Source organism: Rousettus aegyptiacus, unplaced genomic scaffold, assembly GCF_014176215.1.
Source record: "Rousettus aegyptiacus isolate mRouAeg1 unplaced genomic scaffold, mRouAeg1.p scaffold_m13_p_13, whole genome shotgun sequence".
NCBI classification, from domain to species: domain Eukaryota; kingdom Metazoa; phylum Chordata; class Mammalia; order Chiroptera; family Pteropodidae; genus Rousettus; species Rousettus aegyptiacus.
The window spans coordinates 19287668-19307646 of NW_023416288.1; the positions used below are offsets into that span (position 1 = coordinate 19287668).

A 19979-nucleotide genomic window follows, 5' to 3' on the forward strand; every position below is an offset into this window, starting at 1 on the left:
ACCTTGTCCATAAGAATAGGTCTGTAATGATGAAATTTTATTATCTCTAAGTTTGTCACTAAGCTACTCTGCAATATTTTGATTATTGGAGTCCAGACAAGCTGACCTAGGTTGCATGCCCACAGGGCCCAGCAGCTCGTGGTCATTCTGATAACCCCTTTTCTGTTTATTGGAAATCTCAGCAGCTCCCACAGAAGCCTCGTAAACCAGGCTGACTAATCTCTCCTGCTGTTCTAATTTCACTCTTCTGAAAAGGTAGTGTGGGGAGCAGAGAGTGAGTCAGTCCCTTCAAGCTGGCAGTACCCAGAACTGATGTTAATCTGTGTTATCTTAGCTCCCACAAGTGAGTAATCAAGCTGAGCAGAAGATCTAACCCTGGAAAACAGGTGCAAATTTCCAAAGAAGGTCTTTGTAACCATAACAGAAGGTTGGCTGAAACTCAATCTATATTTACTCTTTGCAACAGATATTTTTTTGGACCACGGTCTGCAGAAACATTCAAGTTTCCTAAAACTTGATCTCTGCACCGATTATAGGGGCATCACAGAAACACCAGCAATGGCCCAGCCTGGACCCTGGAGCCAGTCCAGCTTGCGAGGACTTACGCAACAGGACTAAGCCAAAGACTTCCTCCTGACACTCCAGAGAGAGAGGCAGTAGGCGACAGGGAGTGACTAAGCCAGGCCCTGCCTACTGGGCTGCACATACAAACATGTTTTTGAAGCCCTTTAAAAAACAGCAGGGAATATGCTGTTCTTTCTGGAAGATTGCCAGAAACTTATGAAAGAGTTAGACTAATGCCAAGAATAGACACCAAGGCCTCTCTCACGCCTCAGCAGGGAACATTGTGTGGTGCTGGGTTGCCATGGCCCCTCCTTACTGCACCAGCCTTCTAGACCAAGCATACAGACTTTCCCCCTGCACTTCTCAACTCCTCGGTTAGTTTTTAAATGATTTCTAGAGAACACTACATATTACAGACAATTAGAACCTTACGTATTATGGACAACTGTAATCAAGCTATCTATACAACCAAATGCAAATATGTTCCTTCTATGTTTATTTGTTTTGCATCTCAGAGACTCAGGCCATGGTCCTTGGAGGCAGCACCCAAGGAAAATAACCAGTAAGCTTTCCCATTTCAAACAGAGTTAGGCAGAGTCTGAGTTCCTGCCCTTCCAAGTTAGCCCTCTGCTCTAGCTTTGGCAAGGAATGCAAAGGTTACTTGGAATTCAGACAGTGCAGACAAATCTTCTCTCAGAAATACTAGAGATCTCTCCATTCTTTCCCTAGATATCCTAAATCTTTGGTGTCTTTATCTGGGCTCAGCTCTAAAATCAAATATTTAAAAGTATTTCTTCTTCTATAATAACACTTGTAAGAATCAAGTGTCAGTTTTTAAATAAATATTTTAAGTGAGTCTTTCATATATTCCCTGTATTTGTATAGGGTACAGCTTCTTGTCTGAAAACTGTTTACATTAGTTCTTTAAGTTTCTAAGATTCAACTGCTTTTTTTGGTTTATGAAATTGACATTAACCAAGATTCATTTACATGGTGTTAACTACTTAAAATGTAATCAATTAGCCCATCCAATCATTTATCCATCCATCCATCCATTATAATACTCTTTGAGTTTAAGGTCCCTATAACTAACTAACCAGCCTTTGTCACACTGAAGTTGAGAACCTATAGTAATTAAGAGATGTCACATAGATCCTTCTTGTTTATTAAGCAACTGAAAATAGAAAAGCTCAGGGGAGAATGATCAGTATAAATGTTAAAGATTCTGCCATGGAGAGATTTCACCTACCATACGCAACTGCAAAATATAGAAAGCCAAGTCCAGGCAGGGTAAACTTATTCTGGGCTTGGGACCTGATCATTGGTTTCACATGATTTTGGCTTGAAACCTCATGGAACTAGATTCTAATATTGGGAGAGAAATTAGATATTTCACTGAAAGATATATCTGAGTCAGACTGAAGGAGCCGTTAACGCTGGATTGTGGCTATAATCAATGTTAGTGTGAGGATGACACTTCATTTAGAGAGATATTGTCAGTCAAAAAGAATTGAGTTTGAATGCTATTTCACATTTCCAATGCACGATCTTGGGCTCGTCACTCATATTATTTACTTATTCAATAAATATTTCTTAAGCCCTGTTAGAGGCCAAACATGACATGAGTTAATAGAAATTCTCCTGCCCTTATAAAATAACAGTAATCGTTCTTTGTGCTTCACTTTCTTAAGTATAACACTATCTATCTTGCAGAGTGTCGTAGGGTACATATGCACTGTCCGTGTGATCGGATTCAGAATGGGACTTTTCTTATTGTCTCAGAATTGGCAACTTAGTCCTAAAGTCGAGGATAAATAGATGATTGCAATTTATTAAGAGATAAATTCATTCTGCTGCCCCAGTTATCACCCTCTACTCTAATTTAATCTTAGGGGAAAGATTGAATTATAAATCTTCAGCCTCAGAAGAAATTTCTGTCTTTTCCTTCCACTCTTGGTGGGTGCTCTTTCTAAATTAAGCCAATGGGAAATCCTGAATAAATGATTTGCAGAGATAGAGGGAGGCGTGGCAAGAAGTGGACCCTGGAATTTCATTTTTCGGTTGGCTACTTATTTATGCAATGGCCTTGCTGACCTGCGCTTTGTGCTGATTTGAGCAGTGGGAAAGAGATTCGGGGAAAGAACTCAGGGTAGAGAAAATGAGCAATTGGGGAATAAGACACACTCCATTATCTGGCAAGAAAAAAAACATATGAGTCTTTTGTAGATCAAGTGGACACCACGGAAGACCTAAATTATTGTGAAAAAACCCCATTCTAACCTGTGACTCACTAAGAGAAGAGATCTCAGCAATTCTGTAGGGTGGATTATATCTGGATAGGGGCTGAGAGAAATTGGAAAAGGTCCACTAGAGCTGATTTCCTATGAGAAGTGGCCATGTAGCAAACAGGCCCCTAAAAGGGCCTTCTAGAGGATCATCAGCTGTCTCCCAAGAGGGGTGGCATTTGGATGGCTGCTATGGAAGAGGTCAGAGATCGCAACAGCAGCTGATAAGTAAAAGCATTTCTTCTTCCTTTGTGAATTCTGTCTCTCTGTCCTCTTCATAGAAAGGGGTCCAGAAGATGCAGGGGATAGGGGAAGCTTTAATAAAAGCCTCATCTCTTTGCCACACCAATGCCTCAGTTTGTCCCTCGGTCTAGGGAAGGAGAGAGACATTTAAATTTGATGAAAAACTAGAGCGGATGGCGCTGGAGTATATCTTTTACAACTGAAAAGGTCAGAAAACTGGCACCTGTTGGAGATGCCATAAAGTCTCAGAAAGGGGAGATTTGATGGAGTATGTTTTAAAGAAGTGATTTTAAAAAAATCCTGTGGAGTTTGAACCCTGCTGAGTTCACAGTGTTCAATAAAATGCTGACAAATTGAAAATACTTGTAAACACTTGGTGCTCCACAAATGGAAGATATTATTCTTAGTCATCTAAAGAGAATAAATATTCAGAAAATATCTACATACACTACAATAACAAATAAGATGTTTTGTTTGTGTCTTTGGTTTAAGAAAAAGCATAATGTGCTCATTACATCATCAAGTTTCTTTTTTCCTCATGAAGGGCTTCTCAGAATATTTTCTGGACAGTTTCACCATATTCTTTTTGCTGTTATCGGTGTTTGCCTTTTTTTGTCATTTTGTAGACATCGCCCAACCCCACCCCCCAACAGTGATTAAGAAGATTATAAAGGTCTTCTCTTCTCACTTCCAATTTAGTTAAAGATTAAATACTACTGAATTATTGGAAGAATATTTTCTTTAAGTTCTTAAAAACAAAAAATCTTGTGTAAGTACGTAAACAAAGCAATTGCTGCAGGCTCAGTACACAGAGGAAACCAAGAGTCCTGGTGGCATGAGATAGGAGGAAGTGGGGGGGGTACTAGTTGTGTTGGGGTGATCACTTCATAAGCTACATAAATGTTGTATAAATCACCATGTTATACACTAGAAACTGATATAATATCGCATGCCAGCTGTAATTGAAAAATAAAATTATTAAAACCAAAAAAATAAATAAATAAATAAATAAAGGAAGAGGTTACCAGACTTGACACAAAGGAGCCAGACTGCTCCCGGCAATGTAATATTTCATGTGTTATTCGACCTGCTTAGCGTTTATTTCCTTAAGTATAAAATGGAGATTGTGACAAATACTACACTGAATAATTGGGAAAATTAAACGAGATGATTATGTAAAGCATGTAGCACAGTGCTAGGCATCCACTTGATGCTCGAGAAATACCTGTTTTCCCCTTTCCAAGGTTGCAAGGTCAGAAGACATCCCCAAGAAGAAGAGAGGCATTGGAGAGGGAGCATCAAAAAAATAAATAAATAAATAAATACACTGAATATTCATTTGCATATGCAGCCAACTAGAGCTGGTGGTCATTTATGCAGCATTATTAAGACAAGCCATAGAAAATCATGGCACTATTGAGCAGAATGACATACTGGTATTTTTGTATTTATTTCATAATGTATTGCTATCCTGATATTAATACTCGTAGTTTAAAACATTGTTTGGATTCAAAAACATTTTTAATTAGCAGAACTAAATATTTGGAATATTTTGCATTTAAACTATATAAATGTATATTACAAACACTGAATGAAACTTAAATTTTAAAAACATAAATACTAAATATATACTATCATCATTCGAATTTGAATTAATGGCAGGAAAAAAGGAATAACATTACATAAAATGAAGAAAATCAATCTTGAAAATTGAAAACAAATTCAATTATTTGAGTTTTTTTGCAAGTATGATCTTAAGAAAAATGTGCATCAATAGCGTGATCTTTGATGGTAATTCTAGTATTTGGGCAAATTTTTCCAACTACTAGAAAAACTTTTGCATATTTTATACTCAGAGAAATAGTGAAGAAATAAATATAAACTGAACTCAAATATCTTTCTCTGAATCTTTTAACTACAAATCTCATGTCTCAGTGATAATATAAAAGCAATCTTTTAGAAATTTTTATTTTTATTAAAGACTTCAATATTTTTATTGGTAGTTTTTGTTTTGAAGGCTCAGCAGTCAATTTGCAAGATGCCCGTTTCTCAGTTTCTTCTATGAAAACAGCCTTTGTTCAAACACACAAAACAAATCAATCCCACAGATAAGAAGTTTCCACCACTAGACACTGATTGTTTTCCCTATCAACCTGACCCTGTCAGAAATGCAGATATCTGGAGGGTAAGACTGAGCCTTTGTTTTTTAGCAGTCTCTTTTAAGGTTGCTTTCCTATTTTACATATTCGGGGCCGCTAAAAAGAAAAAAGAAAAAAGAAATCTTCTTTAACAAGCAGAACTGGAGTGAATTTGATTTTGGAAAATCTGGGTTAGTGTTCCAGTCTTTTTCACTTGCTAGCACAGATACCTTGAGAGATTATAAAGCCTCCTGTAGAAATTTAACTGTCTAGGTACTGCTCAAAGCATAAATATTTCAGATTTCAGATTTTTAAAATATTGAAATAACGGTATCACACTGTGGGGGAGGGGAAGTTTCCCTTCCTTTTCCTCATAGTTCTTTGGGCTGGTCTAATAATCAAATCGACATGAGATAAATTGCAGAAATAACCAAATTACTTTCCTCCCCTCTTTGATTCCCCCCTGCCCCCACTTCCATTCCCGACTTATGGATGTTGCCGTTTCCCCTTAAGAACTGGATTTCTGAAGGTGGGGTGTCTCCTCCTACTCGCTCATGGTGTGCACCCAGGGCCTTGCACACCTGGGGTATGGTCTGTGGGTCTTCCTGGGGCGTGAACCCAGGACCTTCTGCGTGCAAAGCAGACATGCTAACCACTACACTATGGAGCCATCCCCCCAAAATGATCAAATTTATTACAGGTGTACATATGGGAGTTTCATAAAAATATGGGGCCTAGGACAAAGCGGGCCATTGAGGCTTGTATGCCATCTTGAGCTAAGGTGAAAGGAGGGAATAGTTTGAACTTCAAAGAAAAAGTCCAATTTACAGGTAGATCAGAAGGAGCGAACCGGGGTGAATAATTTCTTGGTAAACAAATTCTTGCCAAGCATACAAGAAACAATGGGACGCAGAGAGGAGTCTAACAGACTTGCTAGGTTCCTCTCTGTCTGCCACACTTAGTTCATATTTAACTACAGTTATCATGGAAGCAAAAGAGGTTTTATGGAAAGTAGCCTCACAGAGTAATCTGATCATAAGTTCCTAACCAGGTCACCATGGGTAGTCATGCCCCAGGCCTATAATTTCTTTAGTGAAATGCTTATCTTCGCTTTAAGCAAGTGCTGTCCACATTGATGTACATTTAGATGAACACAAGTTTGAAATGCCTCCTTTCAGACCTCTCCTTCTAAAGCATGAGAACACACATAATCTTAACTATCCTGTAATCCAATACCAACTTTGCTTTTCTCCCACCTTCATGTAATCTTCCTTACATTCCCTCCTTAATTTCAAATGCACAAAAGAAACCAAAACTGCTAGTCTCTGGAGCATTTGAGATCTTGCTTCCCAGCATATGTCATCAGTATGGCTCAAATAAACTCTTATTAAAAAACCTCTATAGGTTGGAACAATTCTTAGGTTGATGCATTATCTATGACAATAACTTTCTTCCTGGAGCTGGTTCTCTATCTAAATCCTTTTGGGTAGTTAGGGTGAGGGCCAAAGGTTCTTTCTGAGTCTACCCTTTCTTAAAAAATAACCAGCTTAAAATAATCGATGTTCCAAACAAGCATATTTTAGATTGGCAAACTGCTACTCCTCAATACCAACAAAAATATCGTTGCTTCGGTCCTTAACAATCAATGGTATATTGTACTGGAGTTCTTCAATGTCGAAAACAGATACTGAACCACTAACTAAAATCGTCTTGCTCTGAAAGTTTTTCTCCATTAAGCTACTATAGTGTCTAAATTCCATTTTTAGAGTAAGTCCATATTGATTTAAGGTACTATTTATAGGATATCTTTAAATATTTGAGTACATCCAAGGTATTTCCTCTTTAGTTACTAAAGACTTGGCATAAATTATTTATCAGCCAAGTAGTTAAGCATGGGACCCAGACCAAGTCCACTGTTTTGTGAGGCTGGACAGTGGAAAGAGAACTACATACAAGGAGAGAAAGTCTGATTGCAGGGAGGACTCCCAGAGGGAGGTGCAGCACATTGGCCCTGGGAAGCCTGAGACTGCTTTAGTAAAGTGGGCTTGGAAGAAATGCCGATGGCGGCAGTTGTAAATAAATAAATAAATAAATAAATAGCCAACCAAGTAAATTTGGAGATCTAATTGGCTTTATTAAGTGATTCATGAATCGAGCAGCATCTAATTTGCCAGGTAGAGAGATAGTCCAAGGGATTTTCCAAAATGAAATATTTTTTATAGGAAGCAGAGTTGGGCAAAGAGCTATTAACAAATGTAAAGAAAGGATTTTTTTTCATCTTGGTCATGTTACTTGTGGGAAGGGGCTGGCAGGAGTCTTTACCATTCAGGTTGCATCCTCTTCCCCTGGAGGGATGGAGAGGGCCCACGTGACAGAGTACCTCACTAGTGTGGACCAGAAAATTCTACACTGGTAATATTACACTTCTGGGGAGTTGACAGTTAGGTTAAGTATTAAACCCAGGTTTTGTGTGTGGGCTTTAGCATGAGTGATGCCATTTGGAGCCTGTGGTTGTCTCTGTAACACAGGAAAGGGTCAGAGAGTGGAAGTACATCTCATCTCTGCCACCACATCCATGCTGGACACTTTCTCATTGTAGAGCTCTGTTATTAAATGCAACAGAGAAAATACATCTTTGAAAAGAGACAGCTTGAGGGAGGGGGGAAGCCATATACAGCTTCAGATTAGTATAGTCACAGAAAACATTCAGGAATGAATAGTCAATGAGGTTGGATAAGGAGTAATGAAATGATGAGTGAAGTATGGGTTTCTGTGGAGGGTGATATTTTGAGCTAGATTTTGAGGAGAAATGAGTGTGGGTTGATAAAGAGGAAATGTCTTTGGTTCCTTTTTTTGCAAAATCAATGTCAACTCTCATGCCTTCCTTTTCTGGCAAAAAGACGGAAGTGGACTAAGTTCTGAAGTTTTCTTTATGTAAGTATATAAAGTTTTGTAAAACTTTCTAAAGAGTCCAATGTTTTCCTTGCTTTTGGTTGTTTCCTATAAATTAGGTTTAATTACATTACCTTCCTAGAAGCATAGTTTTGATAAATATAGTGATTTTCTTTCTCTTTTGGGGGGTGAAAAAGAAAGCTAAACCTTTAACAAGATTTTCTTTTAAAGCAACAGACTTTTTCCCCAAGATAAACAAAATCTTATGTTGAATTAAGACCAATTTCCTCATACTATATTTTAAATAAAGAATTTTTTAAAAGTCACATCTAGGGCTTGCAAAGAAAATGGGAACAGTAAAAGAGAAGTATCAAAATAGCAGTGATAGTATTTTAGGTCTGTAGACTTCAGGTAAAATTTGGTGCAGACTTTTCAAACTCATGAGGTTTGATAGTCCATAGATATCCACCAGTTTCAATTCACCTGTGTTTTAAAAATTGAATTTGTTGTCAGCAACTTTCTGTTTCTGTTCCATCTAACACTTTCCCACACTTGGATTTGCTCTACCTAAGAAGCACTCTCTTGGCACCAAAGTTGCATTCTGGTGAGTGTTGAGGTGGATGATGGTGAGTGTTATGGGTTGAACAGTGTCCCCTCCAAAAAATATTGATTGAAGTCTTAACTCCCAGTACCTGTGCATGTCACCTTGTTTAGAAATAAAATTTTTGTAGATGATCAAGTTAAGATGAGGTCATTAGAGTGGGCCCTAATCCAATATGACTTGTCCATATCAAAAAGGAAACTGTGAACACAGGGAGAGAGAATGTGAAGACACAGGGAGAAAGTCATCTACCAGCCAAAGAGTCTCCAGAAGCTAGGAGAGAGGCATAGAATAAATTCTCTCTCACATCTCTTCAGACGAATCAGTTTTTCAACACATTAATTTTAGACTTCATAACTGTGAGACAATAAATTTCTGTGGCTGAAGCCACCCAGCTGTGGTACTGTTTGACTGAAGCCCCTGGAAACACACACGGGGAGGAGGGACCTTCATGGTTGTCTTCGACGGGAGTTCCGGAGCAGCACACATGGGACCCAAGGCTTAAGAGTTAAAGTTGTAGCACATCGAGATATATATATTTTTAAAGAAAGTTAAAGTCATAGCATTTTTTAATATTAATCTTCAAAAAATATATTTGGTGGGAATGGAGCTAGATAAACAAATCAGAGTGACAGAAAACGTCCCATACTCAAAATTTCGAAATTGTATTTTCTCCTGCCTGTGTGTCCTTACTCCTGATTTGACTTCATTACCTGTGGCTTCATCCTGTGAAATCTGTTTTTCTGATGTCCATCTCATCAAACTGTGAGTCATGCCTGGGTAAATTTGAGTGTCTCTTAATTATGAAGGTTAATCACTTACTATAAGAAAATTCTTTTTGGGTTCCCCTTGAAACCATTTTTCTAAACAAATCTGTTTGTTCCTGCATTATCTTTAGTACAGATAAAAACTGTGTGACAAGATAAATCTCTGTCCATTGGGGAAACTGTTTTAAGTTGTTCCCCAGTCTTCATTAATTCTCTAACCCTCTAATTTTACAGGTGTTGGCTTTCAGCTTTTAGTCATTTGAATTCTTAGGGAGGGATCCCTCATCAATTTTCCATGTTAAGATATAAACCAACAAACTGGAAATAAAATTTTAAAGCATCAAGTAGGAAGCTGCCCTGATGACATCTATCTCTATTACATGTTCACTTTCTTATTGTTACTACTTATTTAGCGTAACACTATCCAGTGCTAGCTAAGTACTATTATTACTGTGCTTTCTCATTTTTTAAGAACATATAAGCTGTGTTATAATTTTTAAGCTTCCTTTATATCTCTCACAGTCCTGGGCATATAATAAAGCATAATAAATCAACATTCAATTTTAGCGACCCCCTTTTCACTTCTCTGTAGAGTGCTGCAGCAAAGACTCAGCACAAAATATCCTTATATGAAGAATCAAGCTGCTATGAATGCCTACCAATCCCTTCTCCTGGGCGGACAAAGGCAATCAGGCTATTTTGGGGGCTCTCTATTCTGATCCATTGATCTACGTGTCTGTACTTTCTTTTCACCAATACCTCACTGTCTTGTGTACTATAGCTTTAGAGTCTTTAGAGTCTTGAAATCAGTTAGTTTGAAACCTTCGACTTTGTTCTTCAATCAGTTAGTGTAATTACATAGTTATTTTCCTTTAGCTTGTTGGTATGGTAGAATACATTGATTTTTGAATGTTGTACCAGCTTTGCATATCTGGAGTAATGTCACTTGACTGTGGTATGTAATTCTTTTTTTGCATAATTGGATTCAACTTGGTAATATTTTGTTGATTTTTGCATTTATGCTCATGAAAGATATTAGTCTTTTTTCTTTTCTTATAACCTTTTTATCTGATTGGTTTTGTTTATAAGGCAATTCTGCCTTCATGAAATGAATTAGAAAGTGTTCCCTCTACTTCTATCTTCTGGTAGAGATGTTTGACAATTGGTGTGATTTCCTTCTTAAATGTTTGGTAAAATGCACCAGTGCAGTCATCTGTACTTGGTGCATTTTTTTTGGAAAGTTATTAATAAGCAATTCTATTTCTTTATTGGATATAGGCTATCCAGGTTATCTATTCCTCCTCGTGTGAGTTTTGGTAATTTTTGTTTTTCAAGAAATTGGTCACTTTCACCTAAGTTATCAAAAATTTGTGAGCATAGTGTTGTTCCTTCCTCTTGTTTTTTTGTTTAAGAAATATTTGACTATTGATTGTAGTCCTCTGACACTGTACAAGAGTGGATGGAATGGAAACAAGGAACAGAAATTTTTGAGATAGAAAGAGCTGACTCCTTAGGCAGATTCAGTAGAGGTGATGATTTCTTCAGTGATCTAGGTATCTATACACAGGAAATTTCTATGAGATCACCAACAAAGATCTACAGGTTCCAACTTTGCACAGCAGGCAGAGGTCTCTTCCATCCTCTTTCTCTCTTCTACAGTCATCATTCAGCTTTGGGGAACAGATACATAGTAGTTACCTGTGTAATTTAAAAGCCAAAGAACCATAGTTGACTGTTTTGGACTTTGAAAGACTCCTAGACTGTTTTACAACCATCAAGGGAGAGTAAGTCATAATGATTTAGGGTAGCGGTCTGACATGCGTAGACACTCAGAGCAGGTTAAATTGGACTTGGAAGAATAGAAGAATATTATATTTCTATAATTTCTTGTGTTGAAATTTTGTGCACACTCTACACTGATCAAAGTATAATTATACTAATATTTGTATTATTTTTAAATTAACCTCTGCCCGCTAGACTCTAAGTCCTTGAAGGCCTGTTTTGGTTACCATCATATCCCTAAAACTTAGCTTTGTGTTTGGCATAAGACAGACACCTAACCAAAGTTAAATGAATTTATTTATAAGGAATGAATGATTGGTGACTTCAATGTCCAGTGGACTCTAAGTTTTAATTATTTTGTTCACAACGCTCTGAACTTTATTATTTTTATATTCATCTTACATATTAGACAGATCCACAACCTGTGATGATTGTAACCATCCATGTTTTCTCTGCCTGTAGACCAAGGTTAGAAAACTACAGCCCAATTAGGAAGATAAGAATGGTTTACATTTTTAAAGAGCTGTTAAAAAAGAAAAAAGTAAAAAAAAAAACATGTGAGAGAAATCATATATGGTCCACAAAACCTAAAATATTTGCTATCTGGCCCTTTACAAAAAAAAAAAAAAGTTTACTGACCCCTTAATCCAGACTATTCAATACATTATGGGGGGGAAAAAAATCACACAATGACAGATTCTTCCCATTGACATTGCTATATATTCTCTTACCAGTTTACCCTCCTACTTTCTGCTATTGTTTCAAAGCTATTCTCTGTCCTCAAATCTCTGACCCTCTCATCTTTCTCCTTCTTTACAAATAAGCTTCATAACCAAAAATATGATGTACTGACAACTTACTCTGTTCCCCTAGCGCCTAACACTCCTTCCAGTGCCCACCTTCCTCCCCACCCCCTACTCTGTCCTCGGCCTTTCCTGCTGTAGCAACATTCTTTTGGTTTGCCACCATCCTTTCCTTTGGGGGAAATGTCTCTACCCATTTCATGTTATCCTGCTCAGTCTATATGGTTCATACTGGGTCAACAGTCACCACACCTTATTCCTCTAGCCCTGTGGGTAGGCATATGACCCAGCTTTGGATAATTGAAATTTTCCACCTCCCTGTTTACATTGACTGATTCCGAAGAAAGCATCTGAACAAAACTGGGCCTGGTCAACGTCCTGGGAAAAGTGGTGTTATCTTTTCCTCTTGAAGGGACTCAATGAAGAGCAGAGACTGAAGAAACATGCAAAGGTGGGAACAAACTTGGCCAACATGGGAACAGCAAGAAAGCCAGTGTGGCTGGAGTAGAAAGTCAGGGAAGAGTGGTAGGAGATCAATTTGAAGAGGGAGATAAGGGCAAGATCTTGAAAACACAGCAAATAGTTATGATTTTATTCCAAAAATAAAAATAAAAAATGGGAAAGAATTGCAGGGGTTTTGCTGGGAAGAAAGGTGGTCTAATTCACATCACTGACCCCACCTTCCTGCTTGAAACATTCTCTTTTCGTGGATCCTTCTGATTTTTCTCTTACCTCTTGCATAGCCTCTCATTCCTCCACTCAGCTTGCTAAATACAAATACTTTGGTTCCTATATTTCCTTTGCTTTTCACCTCAAAGTCCTTCTTGAACCCATTTCCCTGGGCTTCTGTTACCATCTTTATGTTGACCATTCCCAAATTTAGATCCTAAGTCAGATCTCTCTTCTGAATTTTACCTTGCACATATCTCATTGCCTCTTTGATTTGCCCATCTGGATGCTTCATAAGTACTTCAAGCCAACGTGAAAATAACAAACTTTATAACCTCCATCTTGAAACCTGCCTGTCCTCAAGGTATCTACTTCTCAGTGAATAGGATAACCATCCAGCCACATACTTCAATTTGGGATTATGGCAATACTCCATTTTTTCTTTCTCATCGAATCAATTACCAAACTCTATTTACTTCAGCTCCCATACATTTCTCAAATCTGACTACATTTCTTTATACTTACTGCCACAAAGGTACTGCTGCTAACTGCCCCCACTCTGATTTTTCTGTTTTCTATCAAATTCATTCAACGTGATGTAGCTTCAACTGATTTTTTTTAAATGACCAGAAATCATGCCATTACCTCCACCTAAAAACTTTTCATGAATTCTTATTGCCATGAATGTAAAAGAGATGAGAGAAGTTTACTAAGCCTTTCATGGTTTGGTCTCTACTTACATCTCCGATTTCATTAGCTACCAGTTTCACTTCTACTCCAGATTTCAGTCACACAGCCTTTGTTCCATGTCACTGAAACACCATTTAGTTACCTGCCCTAATCATCCCACAGGCTGCCCTCTCTGTGCTGTGCGGCACTCCACTTACCCCATCACCACTAGCCCTGGATTTTGCTGACTAGCCTGATTTCTTCTCCATGCCTCAGGTTAGAGGTCACTCTTCAAGGATATCTTCTATGACTCACCTCCCTACTATAGAGCAGATTAAAGCTTATTTTGCCCTTCCATAGCATTCTGAATGTTTCACTTGTCATGGTCATTAGATTTATAATTATGAATATTTTTATGTCTGCATAGTTTGGTCTTCCAGGGCAGATTCTGTGGGCACCTGGGTTAAAGGACAGATCTTTAAATTTAAAGATAACTGAATAGATAGTAAGAGACTTGACTCTCTGGAAGTATGTGTTTCAAAAGATGATAAGACCCTGAAGCCTGAAGACTGTCCAAGAGTTGTCAAGTCAGAGGAACTTGTCTTATATTCCAAAGAGTAAGAACATAGGATCCTTCCTATTTTCTCCCAGTAGAGAGTTTGTATAGACTAGGGAACAAAGTTTTCTCTCAGTGTCTCATGAAGGAAGAAAGGGAAGACAGCCATCCCTCTTCTATATTAACTCTCAGATTTTGGGGGTGAGTTCTTTATCTGTAGTATAGAATTCAGTAAGTATAAGATGACATCTGGCTCTCATTGCATCACCCAAGAAACAGAAAAAATTGGGGCCAAGGGAACTGATGCAGTTTTTACTACAAGTAAGTACAAAGAGTTTCTCCTTGGCCCAGAAATATTGTAGCTAACTCTCAGGATAATGTGAATCAATATAGATATCAAAACATATCGATATATACAAATTTAATTTCTACATCCACAAATAGACTATAATGTCCTTGAGCGTAGAAATCCTTGCGATTCATTACATTCCTGCAGCATGCAGTGCTTAAGAAAGTTTTGTTGATTGCTTGTTGAATAAGTTAATGAATTGCCTTATCAGTGTACGAAATGTCCAAACCTCTAGATAATTTCCGTAAGAGTTTATTTGAGCGAAACTGATGACATATGCCAGGGAGAAAAATCTCAAATGTTCCAAATATTAACGGCCTTTCAGCTTCTTTTATTCATTTGAAATGTAGGGATGTAAGGAAGATTGCACAAAGGTGGGAAAGAGCAAAGCAAGGACTGGATTGCAGGATAGTTAATGAGATTCTGTGCTCTCTTAGGGTGGTCACCCTTCAGAATAAGGATCTGAAAGGAATCATTTCAGAAGCATTAAACTAGATGCTCAGAAACAATGGACAAGGCTTGCTTGAGTCATACTTTGACTTAAAGTATGAATACTTATCATGATCTGCCCAGTTACAATTTTATGATCAGATCACCCAGTGAGGTTACTTTCCATAGAACCCCTTTTTCCGTCCACAGCCTCAATGCCTGAAGAATAGTTAAGTACCAGTTAGTAGAAAGTGAGGGTTTGCATAACAATGCAAGCTTCAGATGCCTCTGCAAGTAGATGGGCCTTCTGCTGATATTGTCTGAAAAAATCCAGGGGCCTGAAGCTGGTTGGTTAGGCTCAGTGTCAATGAGGCCAGTGGCAGAGTCCCTCTCCCCTGTAGATGAGTTATGAGTTACTCATTTGCACGACCACGATTTGTTGCTGTCCTAAGTGCATTCCTCAAAGGACTGTTTCCTAAAACCAAAGGTTCTGGAGTATACAGTACCTTGAATTAAATCTCAGCTCTGTCTCTTGATAGAGGCAGCTTACTAGATTCTTTATGGCTCAGTGTCCCACTTGTAAAATGAGTGAAGAGGAATTTTCTACTCAAATGGCTAACCTTGTAATCAGCTCTTTGTTCTACTTCTGTAGACATGGTTGCCACCTAGGCCAAAGGGCAGGGTGACCTCAAGATCGACTAAAGACTCACCCTCCCCTTTGCTTGTTTCATCTGCATAACGGATGTGTTGCATAAATTCCTGTATGAGAATCCCATGAGCCAATCGGCCTATGCCAATTGTAACTATGCGGATAAGCCCTGTAAAAGTAAGGTTACCCCTGAGCTCAGGGCCCAGATCTTCAGAGTGCTATCTCTTCTGGGACCGCCAGTGTAATAAAACTGAGTTCTCCAACTCTCCAAGTGGCGTTTGGTTTCTCACCAGACTGATTTTTCTACAACAGGGTAGAATAACTATATCATAGATTTGAGAATAACAGTTCATTTATGCAGAGGAGTTAATAATATAATGTCTCATTTATAAGGAAAAAATTAATTAATTAATGTTAAATCCTTAGAAAAATACCTGTCATATAATAAGTTGTATAGAATTTTTTTTGCCTACTTAGTATTCGATTTTAAAAGGGTTAAGAAAGAGAAGTCTAGTGAAACCAATTTATATTCTAATACATGACATAAATATTTTTTGTCCAATGAAAACTATAGTTTAAAAAAATCAAGTTAACATTATAGCCTACATATTATCTTTGTTTAAAAAATCATTTTTTTCGAGTTCAGTGGCAAGTTTTATCCCTAAAATAAGAATCACATCTGATGCTGTACGACTGAAAATACAGATATATTTTTAGCTACAAAGAAAGAACTATTGTCAGGCATTCTTTAAAAAAAAAAATAAGAAAATATTCTCTACTTTTCAACAAGCCAGGGAACTGTTTTCAAAGGCTTTTAAAAATTCATGTTTTGTACTTGTTTTTGTTATCATTTGGAGGTCTGCTTTCACAAGGTGAAATATGATATTTAGAAGGGCAAAGAGGCTGCCTAGGAAACAACTGAAACCTAATTGTTACTTTAATAGCTTAAGTCTCTTTTCATCCATTTAATAAACAAGTACCAAGAGCACACTTTGGGCAAAGTGTTGTATTGGGCCTTCAGTGTATCGATTTATAATGTGTAGTGAGCTAGCTTTTCCTTGGTGTTCAGGGAAGTTCAGCCTTGTGCAGTGTCTTCAGAGGGACCTAAAAAGAGTTAATAAATCTCATTAGATAACACATGGCACCACCATTCAGCCAGCTTTTACTTGGACGGTATTACCAAAGAGGTCAAGGGCTGGGTTTGATTTCTGACTAAACAGGTTTCAGCCTTGCTCAGCCGTTTCGGGTCACAGACCATACTTTGACCCCCTAAAAATCTAACCGTGGTGTCATGATTGAGTAATAGAGTATGTGGGAATAATTTATTATCATCATTGCTATTTCATGCTCACACTGTATGAATTCATATCTGAAGAAAGGTACTTTATTTTTATTTTTATCAATTTATTTATATAGAAACTTAATATAAGGATTCAGTATCTAATAGTTAAATAAGATTATTGATAAAATAGCTACTATCTAGATAAATTTTATTATGTGTCAAGGACTATTATACATGCTTTATATATATTGACTCATTTTAATGTTTTCAGCATCCCTATAAGGAAAATGCTATAATATTATCCTCATTTCAGAGATCAGAAAACTCAAGTAAAGAGAGATTATGTAACTTCCCATGGCTATTAAGTGGCAGAGCTGGGATAGAAACCTAGTCAGTCTGGCTCTAGAGCACAAATCTGATGACTGTGACACTCAGGTAAAAATCTACTGTTTTCACTCATCAATCAACTTACCACTCTCTTTAGTTATTTGAATATTAAATTAATTTCTCATTTCAGAAAATCGTGCTGATTGCTGCACTGTATTTTGTAAATAAACTGACAGTGAAGCACATGATCTTAAGATTTTAGCGAACAAACTGTTTTGATCCTTTTACTATCCTAGTAAAAGGTTCCTTGATACCCTAGGTAACCACATGCAAACATTCTAACTACCTTCAGTTAAGTTCCAACTTGCCCTTCCCATGCTCTCCCCAGGCACTTTCTTCATGGTCTTCTTCCCATTTCCTCACATAAGCCATCCTTTTTCTCCATATTCACTTCAGCCTGAAGCCACTTTTTCTTCTTTAAATTTCTACAGTAATTAATGATAGTGCATTTGCCTGGCTATGTATATTAGAAATTATGGCATCTCCTCCATTGTTAATTTGAACTGCTATTAAAATCTTTGGTCATGATTCAACTCTCACATGTTTGTGTCTCTTTAACCCTCATTAGGACTCTAAGCTCCACGAGGGCAACACCTAGATTTAAGACAGAAAGAAAATATTTAATTTAGTTTTTATGTATTTATTACAGCTATGATTAATCTGAAAATAAACATGACTCTTTCCTAGATTGAAAAGAAATGATGTGGGCAATTAAAAAATATTAAAATAGGTTGCTTTAGTTTTAGATCTATAGAATAATTTGCTCATTTAGAAATTATTCAATTAATGTTCTCTGTCTTCCCAACTCATCAAAAATATATTAATCAAGAAATGTTGTTCAGTGTCTACCATACATAAGACAAGCTTAACATCATGGTTTTTATGTAAATATGTATAATTCATGATCCTGGATTGCAGAGAACACAATCTATTGGGTTTCTGGACATTATATCTCTCCATAATATTTAACTAGCATCCTTAGGAATTATGTGATGAATATTAAAATGGTCCTGACTGTGAGAGAGTTTAGAGTAGGAAGTTGAGAGAAAGATCACTTTGAAGTGGGACGCCCATCTGTGGAGGTAGAACCTCAGTTGAGCCTAGAAGGCTAAGCAGCATATAAGGAAGAAAACACACACACACACACACACACACACACACACACACACACAGAAAAGAGGTAGGGCATTTCAAGCAAGCATATGTACAATAAGCAAAAGGGAAGATATTTGTTCCAGATTTAGAAGACAATGTACTGACCAGTTCAGTAATGAAAGATATAGGTTGTAAGTTTGATGATGTCGAAAACTGTAAATATCAGATTCTTAAACACCAGGAAGCCAGCAAAAGATTTTGAGCTGGATAGTGATAGTTTGAACTGAAGAGAAATTGGAGGCTGGGTATTCAGTAAAGAATCATCAGATTCAAAAACTTTAGAATTAGAAGTGCCTTCCTTAAACAACTAGATCTCATTTAGGTAGAAGAGAAAGCTGAAACTCAAACAAGTAAAGAGAATGTCTAAAAATGTGGTATAAGGTTTTTCTTTTTTGTTTTCAAATTTTTATTTTACTTTCAGATGACAAATTTATAATTTCATACAAATTTTGTAATTCTTTATGATTTTATTTTGTGTTATTTTATTATTATTTTTTAAAGCCTATAGCACCCAGAATTCCTAGGTGGTCTCCCATCCAAGTACTAACCGGGCCTGACCCTGCTTAACTTCTGAGATCAGACAAGATTGGGCGTGTTCAGGGTGGCATGGCTGTAGATAAATTTTGTTATTCTTAAAAATGAATTTAAAAGACTGAATTAAAGGCAACTCTATCAGGTATCAAAGTGTATTTTGGGGCTAGAAACACATTAAAAGGAATAATTTTAATGGAATTGATTTAAAAATTCAAGACTTTACCATTCAATAGGCTATTGTCTGAGAGATTAAACCATCCTTTTACATTTATAAAAACTGTATGCTAACAAATAATTTCTAGCTCTATTGCATCATTTGATGACCCGTCTAGTGTTATTTTCATTATACTAAATGGTAGCAGTAAATATGAAAATGATGTCTCATAATTTGTTGAAAAACTTTATTATTTTGTTGCTGGATTTATCGCTAAAACATTATTTTCACATCATTTAATAAACTCAACATATTTTCAAGGTTATTGACATTTCTGTTGGTTTTGAGTGGCATTAAATGTTTATTTGCACTTGGGTAGGAACTGAAAAATCTCATTAAAAGACAGTTGCTCATTTCTATTAAGCAGCCATGAAATATGAATGGTAATATTTTTTTCATCTGAGTCCAAGGTAAACAAGAAGGAAGAAAAGTCATAAAATCTGAAAAACTGACCTATTTGCTCAAGAAATTTTCTTATTTCTAATAACTTTTACCCATCACTTTCTTTTGAAATATGTGATAATTTTCAATGGCCAAAGGCACTAATGGAGAAGAAAAGATCAGTTGCAATCTAACCAGTTTGGAAAAGTATTTCAGAGTTTCTAAAATATTGTAAAACTCCTTGTATACCATTTAAAGCATAAAATATTATAAAATTTGATGTTTGTTGATTTAACACAGAGTTTCAATCTGCCTTGAAATCCAAGGATTCTATTCTATAGAAAGTTTATTTATGTGTTATTCATGTATTTATTAATGTTTGTTGAGTGCCTAAGTATTCATGATGTAAGGTAAAAAGTGAAAAATCCAAAAAAGCTATGTATGAATGGAATGCTAATGGAGATAGAAGCATACTGCTCTAAGTGTTCATGTTGGGGGGCTTAGGGACTTCTTCCAACAAGCTTCTGTGAAATTATAAAAGTCCCTCATTTCTTTCAAGGGGACAGACCAAAGTGACCTGAAGATTCCATGTAATTTGTACTATTGTTACACAACTAAGTGTATGTACAG

General features: G+C 36.8%; 1 pseudogene; it reads right to left on the reverse strand.

Annotated features, from left to right (window-relative positions):
- Window positions 1-18719: 18719 nt before the first annotated feature.
- LOC118611069 lies at window positions 18720-18838 on the reverse strand (annotated as a pseudogene).
- Window positions 18839-19979: the final 1141 nt, after the last annotated feature.